General features: G+C 54.1%; 1 protein-coding gene across 4 annotated transcripts in view; it reads left to right on the top strand.

The window, feature by feature from the left end:
- Nucleotides 1-26: 26 nt before the first annotated feature.
- CAPN5 (calpain 5) overlaps nucleotides 27-13,823 on the top strand; it is a 57,861-nt gene continuing 44,064 nt past the window's right edge. Inside the window, exon 1 of one of the 4 annotated variants that reach the window (XM_082343318.1) lies at nucleotides 27-99. The gene's annotated coding sequence lies outside the window, so the exon portion shown is untranslated. Of the gene's footprint in view, nucleotides 100-4,612; nucleotides 4,734-4,876; nucleotides 4,897-5,355; nucleotides 5,424-13,823 lie in introns of those variants that run through there. The other 3 variants (XM_082343317.1, XM_082343319.1, XM_082343320.1) reach the window with 3 other exon arrangements.

Raw genomic sequence — 13,823 nt, forward strand, 5'->3', positions numbered from 1 at the left:
GACCCTCTTCTCCCCTCCAGCCTAGACTCAGCCTGGCCTTGGAGGAACAAACAGGCCCATTAACCTATTTTCCCAGCAGAAGAGCAGTCTTTCCCGAAGGTTAGTTCTCATACTCCCAAGAACACAGAAATGACGTTTTTAAAATGTCTTTTTTTTTTCTTTCTTTACTCCTGGTCTCAAGAGTTTGGAGCTATAGATAAGAGATTGGATTTGTATTCTAGAAAGTTCAGTTGGCTGTGGGAGAAGGGATCTGAGGGGCAGAAGGGGTCCTGGGGAGAGTGAGGCAGTTGTTTATTTATTTGTTTATTTTATTTTTGGCTGCATTGGGTCTTCGTTACTGCGTGTGGGCTTTCTCTGGTTGCAGAGACCGGGGGCTACTCTTCGTTGCGGCGTGGGCTTCTCATTGCAGTGGCTTCTCTTGTTGCAAGCACAGGCTCTAGAGCGCAGGCTCAGTAGTTGTGGCGCACGGGCTTAGTTGCTCCGCGGCATGTGGGATCTTCCTGGACCAGGGCTCGAACACGTGTCCCCTGCATTGGCAGGTGGATTCTTAACCACTGTGCCATCAGGGAAGTCTGCCACCCATTTTTAGTTATAGAAGCTTTTATTCTTTTATGTCTGCTAAAGCTATTTCCTCCTCATAGTATTACTTTTTCAGTGTTCCCATTCTTGCATGTTTATCTTTCCATATGGACTTTGCATCTCGTCTATCTTCATAAGAGAGCTTGCTGGTATTTTTATTGGGATTGCATTGAATTTACAAATTAACTTAGGGAGAACTAACATCTTTATAATGTTGAGTCATAGAATCCAAGAACAGGGGATATCTTTCCATTTGTTCTTAGTTGGTGTCTTTCAAGAATGTTTTAAAATTTTCCTCATGTAGGTTTTATGCATTTCTCATTAAATTTGTTCCTAAGCACTTAATCTTTTTTTGTTTTTATTATGAAAAGGGTTTTCTCTACCCTTATGACCTTTGTTTATTATTTGTATATATAAAGGCCATTGAATTTTGTATTTTAATTTTGAATCCTGCTACTTCACTGAACTCTTTCACTATTTGAATTAGTTTTATCATTGGTACTCTGGTTTGTTTTTTTTTTTTCAGGTATAACATTATATCATCTGCAAATAGATATAGTTTTTTTCTTTACTCAATCTTAGGCCTTAAGTTGATTTATTTTGTTTAATTGCATTGGCTAATACCTCTAGTACAATGTGGAATAGTGGTGTAGATAGTGGCTATTCTTGCCTTGTTTCTGATCTTAGTGGAAGTGCTTCCAGTGTTTCTTGATTAAATAAGATGTCGGCTTTAGGACTACATTTTATCGTGTTGAGAACGTATCCCTCACTTCCTATTTCATTGAATGTTTTTATTGTGAATCGGTGTTGAATTTTGTTACAGCCTTTCTTGGCATCTATAGAAAAAAATCATGGTTGTCCCCTTAGGTTCATTAATATGGTGCATACTTGTTATGGGTTGAATTGTGTCCCCCCAAAGATGTTGAAGTCTAACTTCCAGTGCCTCATAATGTAAATTTGGAAATAGGGTCTTTACAGAGGTGATCAAGTTAAAATGAGGTCATTAGGTGGACCCTAATCCAGTATGACTGGTGTCCTTATAAACCGGGGAAATTTGGACACAGAGATAGACAGACACACAGGGAGAACACATGTGAATATGAAGGCGTAGATCATGGTGTTGTGTCTACAAGCCAAGGAATGCCAAAGATTGCCAGCAAACCACCTGAAGCTAGGAGAAAGGCATGGAGCAGATTGTCCCTCACAGCCCTCAGAAGGACCCAACCCTGATGACACATTGATCTTGGACTTCTAGCCTCCAGATCTGTGAGACAATAAGTTTCTGTGTTTAAGCTGCCCAGTTTGTGGTACTTTCTTATGGCAGCCCTAGCAAACTAATGCTATTAATGGATTTCCTATTATTAAACCAACTTTGTATTCCTGAATAAATCCCACTTGGTTTTGGCTGGTTCTTAATAGTATCCAGGATACTAACAAAATATAAGCAGTGTTTCAGAGTAGCATGGAATTAAGAGCAACTCAAAATTCATTTTGTCCTTCATATCCCTATTTTCCATGGTGTGTGCTCTCCCCTGGAGTCCAGTGTGACTCTCCCATTTCCCAAACTCTCAGGAGAATACCATTAGTTCTGCATGTCCTGAAAAGTTCTGTATGTCCACCTCCACTCCTCTCCCTGCGATCCCGTCCCCTTGGCTAGATGGGTGTGGGGGAACTTGAATGGTTACTTGAATATTTTACCCCAAGACACCAGGCGTTAGGAGCCTCCATGTTGAGCCATTTCCCATGCCAAGGGGCTTCCTTTAGGGTTCTCAAACAATAGGTAGACAATTAGATCTGTTGGGATTTTTAAAAGAAATTATTATAAGGATTTCACTTGGGAAACTCGTTACATACAGGAGCAGTGAAGATAGGGGTTTGCTGGCCTGCAGCAGAGAAGATTCTCTCCAGGGTTCTGGTGGGGTGGAGGCTGTGGAGTCCTGCAGAACTAGGAAGAGGGAACTAGGTCAGCTCTGGGTGACAAAGACTCTCCCAAGACAAGTAGAAAGGGCTGCCCTGTGAGGAAATGAGCTCCCAGTTACAGGGGGATGCAGCAGAGGTTAGACAGCCAGTCAAGAAGCCATCAGAGGTGGCCTTTCCCTGGGGGAGAGAAGAGGAGGAGGGGGATAGAGGAGGAGGAAGAGGGGAAGGGCATGAGTGGAGTCAGACAGGGTAGGGAGGATCCCAGTTCTGCCATTTCCCGATTGTGTGACCGGGGCATCTCCTGAGGCTCAGTTCTATCATCTGTAAAATGGGGCTAATGAGGGCTCCTGCCAAGGGTGGTTGTGAGAATTACATGGGAAAAGCACCTGCACAGCAGGCCCCATGATGGCACCATTCGGTGAATCAGTTTATAGCAACCGACCAGCAGGGACCTGGGGCCAGAGCATCATCAAAGCCCCACCCCTTCCCCAAATTTTTTGGGAGACCAAGCTCTTCCTGGCTTGTCTGGAAACCTCTCCATCTCAACGCCCAACAAGAGCAGGGCCAATGCCTCCCCCACTCCACCAGGCTGGGTGCCCTGGACAGGTCACTGTCCCTGTCTAGGTCTCTTTCCTCATCTGTCAGAGAAGGTGGGAGCTGCCAGAGTTGGGCTCTGAGGTGGGCCCTTCCAGTTCTAACATCCTATGATGGATGGCCTTCTACCCAGCCATGTGTACATGTCTCTGCTCTTGGGACCCAGTGTCTTCAGAAAATGAGGGGGTTGGGCTAGATTAAAATAACATTGAGAATACTTACTTTGAGCCAGGGCCCACTCTAGGGGTTTTACATGGCTCAGTCCATTTAATCCCCACAACAACACCATGGAGTGGGTGCTACTATAATAATTTTATAGGTGAGGTGACTGGGGCACAGAGAGTTTGGGTCACTTGTCCAAGGTCACACAGCTAATATGAGCCCAGGCAGTGAGTCCAGTGTACATTCTTGCAACCACCACGAAACACTCCTCTTGTGGCTCCAACAGTCTGAAATACAAAAGGGGGGCTGATTAGTCAGAGTGACTTAGAGGTACACTGGGAACACTGGAAGGAGAGATGAGTGGGTCTGAGCTTCTCCATCTGCGAAGTGGGCTGACACAGGCCTCGGATGAGCATAAACAAACACGTCTGCCCTGCCGTCCCAGAGCCCCTACTATGTGCTAGTGCTGGTCACTCACAAACCTTCTCAGTCTGTTTTTTTTTTAATTGAATAGTACATTTATTTATTTATTCATTTTTGGCTGTGTTGGATCTTCGTTTCTGTGCGAGGGCTTTCTCCAGTTGCGGCAAGCGGGGGGCCACTCTTCATCGCAGTGCGCGGGCCTCTCACTATCGCGGCCTCTCTTGTTGCGGAGCACAGGCTCCAGACGCGCAGGCTCAGTAGTTGTGGCTCATGGGCCTAGTTGCTCCGTGGCATGTGGGATCTTCCCAGACCAGGGCTCGAACCCGCGTCCCCTGCACTAGCAGGCAGATTCTCAACCACTGCGCCACCAGGGAAGCCCCCTTCTCAGTCTTAATTTGGGAAATATGCCCCTCCTGCTGTCGCCCCATCACAGCATTTTGAGTAAATAAATACTCAATACGGGCCTGGAGCTTGCTTTCCCCATCTGACAAGGGCCCTCCTTGTGACTCCTGGGGTCTGGGTCCCGCTCCTCCATCCAGAATCTTGGGGATGGATATGGACATGGAGATAGGGAAGAGATGGGCGCTCGCCTCTTCGAGTCCTTCTTTTCCCAGCCCCCTGCCTCGGTGCCGACCTAGGCTGGGCTCTGGGGAACTCCCGGAGATGCTGGGAGGGAGGGACGGAGAACGCGGGCCCGATCAAGCCGAGAGGGGTCGGGCTGGGCCGCGCAGGCCCCCAGATCCTCACCTACTCTCCAGCGGGAACTCTGCAGCCACCTCCCTGCCCGTTCACCTCACAGCTCGGCGCCAGTTCGCATGCGCTGTAATCCTGGCCCGCCCACCCGGCTGGAAGCCACGCCTCTGTCCCCCAATGGGCGGAGGCCGCTGGGCGGGCCCGGCCGCCCGGGAGTTCTAGCTCGAGCCCCGCCCCAGGACAGCCCCAGCTGATCTCCGGCCGGAGCCAGAGGCAGCTGAGGGGGCCGGTCCAGCCTCCGCTCCAGTGCCAGCGCCGAGCCCGGCATCCCCGAGTCCGCTGGGCCCGCGGCGGCGCGGCAGGTAGGAGGCGCTGCGCAGAGGGAGGCGTGTGCGAGCGCGCGTGTGTTCATGTGTGTTTCGGAGGTGTGTGCGTGTGTATGGGTGCAGAGAGGGCCAGCGCCTGCCCTGTGAGCACGAATCGGTGGGTGTGGGGTTGCACATCCTGCAGCCGGGGAGGAAGGAGGTGAGCGCTGGCTTTGAGGCCCGGGGGGGGCGGGGCGGGGACCTCCAGGCTCCGCCCCGGCCCCGGGGGTTCGTCCCCATCCCCGCTCGAGGCTAGGGGCCTCTTCCCACTGCACCCGAGTGTTCCGGAGCTGGTTTCATGGTGCTTACGCGCTGGGGTTTACCTCCCGGGGCATGACCGGCTCTTCCCCTCCTCTTCCTCACAATTCCCCTTTCGTGTCCCTTCCCAGGCCTCCACCCATTCAATTCCACAACCCCTCCCGGGTACCTCCCCATCCCCCATCCCCCGGCTTGGGAAAGGGGGCAAGGCCACAGCCGATTCCCTTCCTGACCATCTTCCTAGGTTGAATAGGGGCCTTTTTCCTGGGCTGCTGGGCTTGGGTGTGTGTGTGAGGGGGCCAGGGAGGCAGGGAGAGCTGGGGGAGAATGGATCTTGGGCTGCTCTGATCCTGCCACCACCTTTCAGAGTTGGGAGTCTGAGGAGACCCACCTGGGTTCCAGAGGTGAAGCAGGACAGATCGTTAACAGGTGCCAAGTTCTCGCCAGGCTTCATTTCCTGTGGTGGGATTCAGCCCCAGACCCCACAGGGTGGAGGAGAGTGAGGCACAGAGGGTGAAGTGACCTACTCTCTCTCTCAGGGCTGCTGAACCAGAATTTGCACCTGGGTTGCCCTGGCTCTCAAACCAGAATCCTCTCCCTACACCAGCATTGAAGAGAGAAGTGCCGAGGGCAGTTATTCGTAGGATTCTGGGGAGGGAGAAATCTGGGCAGACTTCCTGGAAGAGAGAGTGTTTGAGTGTGGGGCTCAGCCTACCCTATGAGTGCCGAGGCCTCCTGAAGGAACTATTGTATTCTGCTGCAAGGATTGAAAGCCTCCCACCCAGGGTCTTTGGGCCTGGCCTTTGCTGCAGTCCCCAGAGTCCTGGGGTGGGGGTGGGGAGGCCTGGCTGCTTTCCCAGGCTGAGGGCGGGGCAGGCTGGGCCCAGCTGTTGCTGCTTCAGGCCAGAGCTGGGAGCTTGGACGTCGAGGTGCTTAGGCGGGGTCATTGCCCTGAGGAACCTCTCTTCTGACTGACGAGGCAGATGGGTCAAACTGAGAAGCCCCTGCCCGGAGTTGCACCCAGTGCTGGGAGCCAGTCCCTGCCCAGGAGCTGGGGAAGGTTTCACTGCAAAGGATATATCGGTGCTGGGTGCTGAAGGATGAAAAGTTCACCAAGCAGAAAAGAAAGGGCAGGGCACTGCAGGCCCAAGGAATAGATGGGTAAAGGCCTGGAAGCATGTAACTGAATGATAGCCCATGGGGAGGGGCATTAAATCATCAGATGTGCATCCCAGAAGTGTCATCTTTGGCTCTGTGGTGGGTGAGTTGCTAAGGAGGCCCGAGCAGAGAGAGGCCCCTTCCTCTTTCCCCTCGCCTCTCCCCTCCCCAGCTCCCCACCCAGGGCTGGGCTTGGCACCTGAGGAGGGCATCTGATAGGGCTTCCCAGAGCCTGCACAGGAGGGGGTGGTGGAGCATGGGGAAGGGTGGGTAGGGGAGCCCTATCTGAGATGGAGCCACCACTGGGGGTGGAGCAGGTTTGGGGGAAGTCGATGAAGTGTGAGAGGCCTGTGGGCTTTTGGGGATGACATCCAGGCCACTGCTCCCAGGCCAGTGCTGTCTCTGCCTGCTTCTGCCCCTGCCTTCCCTGTGGGCTCTCAGGACAGCCCTGAAGCCCTGATCCCTGAACAGGTGGCCCTCCCGGAGCCCCCAGTGGCCACAGGGAAGCCTGTCTCCATGACCTGTCCTACCTGCAGGGCCTGTCATTGTGTCAAGCCTCCTCCTCGCTGAGACTCTCGCTCTGCACGTGACCTTGAGGCAGGGAACTTCCCCTGTGAGTCTCAGTTTCCTCATATGCAAAATGGGGGTAAATGCTGCCTAATCATAGAGATTTAGGGGTTGATGATGAAGTTAAATCACGTCACTAAAAGTGTTTTACGAAGTACATGGTGTCTGGTAGTCATTATAACTAATAGTACCTAACAATCAGCATCACTTAATCCCTTCTTCCCTGGGGGAGGGACAACCCAGAGGAAGGAGGGGCCGACTTTGGGAGAAGAAGGGTGAAAGGAAACAGGGCCTCTCCCATTGAAGTGGAAGCCCCTCTGGGCTTCAGTGGTTGAGAACTGTGGCCTTCTCAGCCCTCCTGTGTCCGGGCTCACTATCTGGGGCCTGGCAGGTGAGAAGTCTGTCTGCTGCTGGTCTTCTCACCTCACCCCTGCCTTTCTCTGCCCCAGGGTCCTCAAGTGTTTTGAGTGCCTTTAGAACCCCCTCCCCTCCACCCCTCTAGCCTCTCCAGAGACCTCTTCTGCCCCTTCATGCTTTGCCCTTTCTGCTCAAAACATTCCTTGTCTGGCAGTGGTCCTCCCAGGCCTTGCCTTGAGGGCCCCAGACTCTGCAGCTTCTCCTCCTCCCTGGGTTGATGGTGATGCCCTGGGATTGCCTCACTTTAGTTCACGCCCGAGCTGCTGACTTCACTTTGGCCTCAGGCCTTGCCTTTCCCTGCTCACTAATGGCAAAATGGGCCAAGTCCCTTTGGAGTTCTAATCCAGGTTTTTTTAGGAAGCCAGCCTTCAGGCTTGGATGTAGGAAGTTGCGAAATGTGAGCATTTGCTGGCCTGTAATGGCCCGAGTTATTGCTCCCCGTTCTAATTGTTCAAGGATGTGTTTCTAGGGGTCTCAGCTTTCCCAGGACTAGGGGTATGAGGGAGCTACTGGCTGAGGCTATGGTGGCCTGTGGGTGTGGACTGTGGTTTTCTGCCACAGTGGTGCATGTGGTCAGCTGTGAGACAGGGGACTGGTGGCCGGACTAGACCAAGCCCATTCACTGGTACCCAGCTGGCCAGCACTTTCAGGGTACGCCCAGGATGACCTCAGGATCTTGCAGCCTGGGGGACAAAAGGCAGAGAGCCTGCTGGCCTGACCTGCCTGCCCCTGCCCAGCCAGCCCCTGCCCCATTGCCCACTGCTGGGTAACTTCTGCCAGTCAGGGTGAGGTGGTAGGACTCAACTGGTGTGTTACTAATAATATAGTAACTAAGACACTGAAGTTTGGGGTGACTTTGTTTTCCATTGGAGCAGTTCAAGGAGTAACAACTTCATCCTCACTCACTCACTTCCTTGAGCAGGAGAGAGGTGTGAGACTACATACTTACCCACAGGAATGATACTAATGGTATTCATTTCCTTTCGCTGCTGTAATAAACTAACACAGATTTAGTGGCTTAAAATAACACAAATTTATTCTCTTACTGTTTTGGAGGTCAAAAGTCTGAAAAGAGTCTTAAGAGCTAAAATTAAGGTGTCAGGCTGGTTGCTTCTGGAGGCTCCAGGGGAGCCTCTGTTCCTTGTGGCTGTCGGCATTCCTCATGACCTCATCACCCCATTCTCTCTACTTCCGTAACCTCATTGCCTTTTCCTCTTTTGGAGTCAAATCTCCCTCTGTCCCCCTCTTAAGGATACCTGTGATTACATCTAGGGCCCACCCGGATAATCCAGGATAATCTTTCCATCTCAAGATCCTTAATCACATCTACAAAGTCTTTTTTGCCGTATAAGGTAACATTCTCAGGTTCCAGGGATTGGGATGTTGACATTTTTGGGGGCAGTTATTCAGCCTACCACAGGAGCCAACTGCAGTGTCATTGCAGGCGCCATTCTCAGAGGTCCCCCTCCTGGGTGCCCACAGCTGCTGGCTTCCCCCAGGGGGTCACACTCAGTGTCTGCTTCTGCCTCAGCCTAGGAGCCTTTGCCGGCAGAGCCTGGGCTGCTGCACCTCTGGCCCCGAGCCCAGCCTGAGGCCACGGTAGACAGAGCTCAGGGATGTTTGGAAGAGGGGAGAGTGCTGGCGTGTCCCCACGGGTTGACCCAGAGACCAGACCGCATCCTGGGGTCCTTAACATAACAGTAGGTTAAGCCTTCCAGAGTGGAGTGCATCTCAGACATTCATTCAATAACCCCAGTGCTGTGCAGGGTCACTTGATCCCCACCATCACCCTGTGAAGAAGGCCAGGCCGGGAGCCCCATTTTGCAGATGAGTATACCAAGGCCAATTGGGGCTAAGTCCTGCCTAGAGCAGAGTTGTGTGAGGGGAGCCAGGGGTGAGGGCAGGTTGGGCCAGCAGAGCAGGAGACCTGCATTTCATAGGTGAGAACTCTGAGGCACAAAGAGGTAACTGTTCTGGTCCCATCCTGGCCTCATTCTCCCCATCTGAGGATGCGGATGTGGACGGGACATTCTGAGGCTCTGATTCCTCCTCTGGGCATGGGGAGAGGGGGCACTGGCGTTCAGGGCTGCCTTGGGCAGGAATGTGACATGGAGCAGAGCAGCGCCTGGAGCCCGGAAGTGCTGCCAACACGCTGCTCGCCCAGAGACGTGGTTGTCATCCTGGGAGGTCGTGAGCCTCCTGGTGCCTCCAAGGAAGGACCCCCAGCCAAACTCCCAGACAGCGCCTGGCTGTGTGCTGTGGACCCTGCCCCAGTGTGGGTCTCCATTGGATCTCCATGGCCAAGGCCATGCTTTGCAGGGCCATTTCTACAGCCTGGTCTCCCTGCCTGCGTCCTGGCCTCCTTTCCATCCAGACTTCTTGTGAATCCTCCAGGAGCCCAGCTCACACCCTGGCACGCTGCCGAGTCCTTAGCCTGGCTTTCAGGGTCCCCATAACCTGGCTGTGGCAGTGTTGCCATGCTAGCCCTTTCTTTCTTCCTCTCCCCTGCACCCTGTCCTCCCGCCTTGCCTAAATGGTTTCCTCCTCCCAGAAGGTTCTGTCTTCCTCTGAACCTTCCACTTCTGTCTCTTAAAAATCACAGCCCACCCTATGAGCTCCTGCTTAGATGCCGCCTCCTCCTCGAGCCTTTCCTGCCCCGTCTGAATGCATCACTGCCCTCTCAGAGCAGATCTCTCTGGCTGGTACTGGGGTTGCTGTCTCTCCTGCACCAGGCTGACCTCCCGGGCTGAGCCCGGTCCGACTTTTCACTGCCCCCTTGGCCAGGCACAGAGCAGGTGTGGGAAGGTTGAATGGGGGCATGCAGCTGAGTGGGACTCCCTGGAGCTGATGAGTGGGTCACTGCCTTTGCCTGAGGGAGGGAGTGGTGGGCCAGGCAGAGCAGACATGAGACAGGCTCCTGACTGTCCTGAATGCATTTCTTCCCTCTCTGTGCCCCCTGGGCCTCATCTGTGCAATGAGAACAGTACAGCTCATTTCTGAGAGTGTGCAGGAGTTTGACCTAGGAATTGAGCCTCAGTTTCCCAGTCTGAGAAATGGGCACCATCCCACCAGGTTTCCAACCTTGATTCTTGGAGGCAGGTGGTGCTAGAGGCACAGACTACCTAGGCAGGAAGCAGGAAAAGAGGCTGTCCTGGTGACAAACATGAGCAAGAAGTGTCCCCCTCTCCACCATTCAGTGGTGAGAGCCTGCAGGCCAGAGAGGGCAGGGTCTTGCCTGAGGTCACACAGCACAGTGGAGCTGAGGCAGCTCCAGTGACCTGATCAAGTCTCATTTTTGTAGGTTGTTTCCCCTGTGGGGAGTGAGCAACACCTGTGAGCTGCAGCTGCAGGTGTCAACCCCGCCCCAGTAGGCTAGGGAAGAGCCGCTGCTGCTGGGTGCTCAGCTGCACCTGCCCCTCCCTCTGCACTTTCTCACCAGATGTGCTGCTGGGCTGGGTTTCCCAGGCCCAGTGACTTTCAGTGCCCAAGCCAGCTGCTCACGCTGCCTGATGCTGAGCCTTGGCCAGCCTGCTGCCCACGAAGGTTCCCAGCTTCTTCCCGTCCCTGCTGATGCCCGGCAGATCCAGCTGGATCTCACCTGCTTACTGAGGCTTCCCGGCCCCCTCCTCACAACACCCAAGTCCCAGTGGGAACCGCTGAGGGGCAGAGGCCTCGGGACTCAGCCAGGGCCACACAGCGAGCCAGCCCCGAGGCTAGCTTCTCCCTCATATACACGGCCGTGGGACATCAGCGCCCCAGGACCGCTGTCCTCCAGGACCAGCGAGAGACCCTGAGCCCCAAACATGCCTGGCCCTGCCCTCCAGACCCACTTGTCTCTTAGCACAGAGCGCTTGGTCGGGTTTACGTATTAGAAAGATCACTGCAGCTGGGTGGAGACTGGATTGGACACAGACAGAAACCATAAGGGGAGGGCAGTGGAGAAGAAAGACAGGATTTCCCAGTCCCGGTGACGCCTGCTCGGCCTTGGCCAGAGTGACTCACTGGGCCTGGCCCCGTGGTTCCGCTGCCGGAGCCCCGGTGGCCCCAGCGCAGCTCACCCTCCTCACCCCTTCTCCCCCCCCACCCTGCCATCTGTTCCTCAGCACACGGTGCATGGAGGAGATGGGGCCCTGGGAGGCCACAACACAACCACAGTCGGACAGAGAGAGATGTGTTGAGCATGTTATTGAAACGGTGGCTCGTGGGGCAAGAGAGGAGTGGGAGTGGCTCTACAATAAAAGAGAATGAACTCATAGATAAAGCCCAAACTCTGAGGCTCCAGGCCCCCTCCCTGGCCTCTGGCCTTCCCTGCCCTGGCTCTGGCTGAGGCTCTCCCTGGCCCGCGTTACTACTTCAGCACCTGACCCTCGGTCTCACCCCTCCACCCCTCCCTGGCTGCCCCCTGCCCTCAGTGAGAGCCCACTTCCCGAAGCCGGCATCCCAGTCTTGCAAAGCCGGTCCTGCCAGCTTTCCCCACTCAAAGCTCTGCACCCTGGCCTTCCGGCTGTTACCTGATGCTCTCCGCCTTCCCTCCACCTGGAGTGCATCCTGCCTGCGCGCTCCCCCTGCAGATTCCCGCCTAGCCTTCCAGCCCTGCCCTGTCCAGTTCCATCTTGAAGAGACACCACCATTCTTCCTGCCCCTATTGCCCCACCTGCAACATGCATCGCTTCTGGGACCACTGACCACAGTGTGTCTGGCTTAGTTCTTGGTCTGTGCCTGTCACCCTGTGCCTCTCCGCCCTGGGACTGCCGTGAGGATCTGACCCCCTCCTGTCAGCTCAGGACCAGCCCAGAGGGGTGCCAGAGAAGATGAGCACGTCAGAATTGACCGTTCCCTGAATTATAAGCTGCAGCTGTTCAGCCCTTCCCTGGTCATGTGGCATAGGGGAGGGGGGCTCTGTTGCTTGGAGTGGAATATGGTGGGAGGTTGAGGGAGTGGGGCCGGGGTCGGGGGGCTTTGTTTGTCGGGCATCCTTGGCTCCTTCGGCCGGCCCTGGATGACACCCACTGCCGGGCCATGCTGCGCCATGGGCACCCGCTGTGGGGTGTGGGAACTGGGGCACAGAGGAGGGACCCGCGGCAGGCCTCCTGCACTCTCCTTTCACTCCCACAACTGGCTGGTCCCCAAGTAGAGTTGGGTCTGCCTCCCACCCAGCTCTGCGTTCACACGTGGGCACACAGGCTCTCTGGCCTGCCTTCTGGTTTTTCTGCCCTGGTCGTGTCCTTTTCCAGTGCGTTCTCCATGTGGCAGCCAGGTGGATCTCAAGTCCCTCCCCTGCTCAGCACCCTTCCCGCTCTCCATCACCTCAGGATGAAGCCCGATCCCTGCGCCTGGCCTTCCGGGACCTCTGGCTGGGATCCTGGGCAGCCTTGCCTGTGGTCTCCTCCCGCACCTGCACTGTCACTCTGCCTCAGCTCAGTTCCTTTCCCTGAGGGCCCTGCCTGCCCTCAGGGCTGAGAACATCTCCTGAGGATGGGGCCTGGCTGGTTGGTACCCCCTCCTCAGAGAGGAAGCTTTGGAGGTGTGTGCCCAGTGGGGTGTGGGGCTGCCACCCCGACCTTGTGGGATCCTCTCTTGGACTTGAGCACCTCAAGGGTCAAAGCCACAGGTGTCCTGAGAGACAGAGGAGGCGCCTCGCAGGAGGTCACAGCCTGTGCATGAAAAAGGCCAAGCCCGGACTAGTGCTGTGACCCAGCCCGGGCTTCTTCGCTGCTCCACACCCCCTGGGTCTTCCCACCCTGGGTGCCAGGCAGGACCCGACGGGTATGTAATGTCCCCAAAACTGGTGGGATCGGAGTCACTAGATTCAGCTAGCCCTTCTTCCCAGGGCCCCTGCACAGGCTTTTTCTGATTAAGATTTTATTAAAGCACAACTGACCTACAGAACAATGCGTAAGTCATAGATACATAGCTCTGTGACCCTATCCATGCGGCCACCACTCAGATCAAGGAGCAGTGTTACTGGAACCCCAGAAGCCCCCCTCCTACCCCTTCCAGTCACTACCCCCAAAGGCAGCCACCATCCTGCCTTCAACTCACCATAGATGGCTTATATCTGCTTTTCAGCTTTACCTCAGTGGAATCGAAGTATTGCTTCTCTTGTTTACTCTTGTGCTCAAGAGAGCCATCCATGAGTTGCATGCAGCAATAATTTGTCCATTTTCGTTGCTGTATAATATTCCATTAAACACCATAGTCATCCTTTCTTCTGGTGATGGACATTTTGGGTTGTTTCTAATTTTTATCTATAACAAATACTACTACACTAAACATTCTTGTACTTGTTTTTTGGTGAACATGTGCACGTGTTTCTGTTCAGTATATGCTTAGGAGTAGAATTACTGAATGAGTAATGAGTATGCATTTGTTCAGCTTTAACTGATGTGGTCAGATGGTTTTGCAAAGTGGTTGTATCAGTTGACACTCCCACCACCAACGTGAAAGAGCTGGACTTTGGGGAGAGTGTGTGTGTGTGTGGTGTTTTTCCCTGTAGCCATTCCAGTCAGGGCGTAGTGGTTTCTCATTGTGCTTTTAATTTGCATTTCCTTGATGATTAGTGAAGTCCAGCACTTTCCTTCCATCTATTGGCCATTTGGATATGCTCTTTTTCTAATATTTTCTTCGGAAAGCTTTACTGTTTTACCTTTCGGTTAGATTTGCAGTCTATGTGGAATTGCTTTTGAG

Source organism: Balaenoptera borealis (genome assembly GCF_965194805.1).
Source record: "Balaenoptera borealis genome assembly, chromosome: 11".
Lineage (NCBI taxonomy): Eukaryota > Metazoa > Chordata > Mammalia > Artiodactyla > Balaenopteridae > Balaenoptera > Balaenoptera borealis.